Source organism: Camelina sativa, chromosome 9, assembly GCF_000633955.1.
Source record: "Camelina sativa cultivar DH55 chromosome 9, Cs, whole genome shotgun sequence".
In the NCBI taxonomy this organism is placed as follows: Eukaryota; Viridiplantae; Streptophyta; class Magnoliopsida; order Brassicales; family Brassicaceae; genus Camelina; species Camelina sativa.
Genome location: NC_025693.1, coordinates 5088921 through 5089296, shown reverse-complemented (window position 1 = coordinate 5089296; position 376 = coordinate 5088921).

Here is a 376-nt window from a genome sequence, read left to right as displayed (position 1 = left end):
GAGCTCATCTCGCCGAGCTCACCGCCGAGCTCATCTCGCCGAGCTCATCTCGCCGAGCTCATCTCGCCGCCGAGCTCATTACCTCCGCTCATCTCACCGAGCTCATTACCTTCGCTCATCTCTCCGAGCTCACCGCCGAGCTCATTACCTCCGCTCATCTCGCCGAGCTCACTGCCGAGCTCATTACTACCGCTCAATTCATCTCGGTTTCTCTCAAAACCTATCTCAGTCGGCCGATCTTCGATCCCCCTAAAATCATTAAATCTGCTTATCTCACCTAGATCACTCTCTCGTGCGGGGATCCTCAACGACGCCCAGCGAGATCGATCGAACCCGCTCAAAGTCTAAGTCATTGCGGTGACTCCTGTCCGATTCC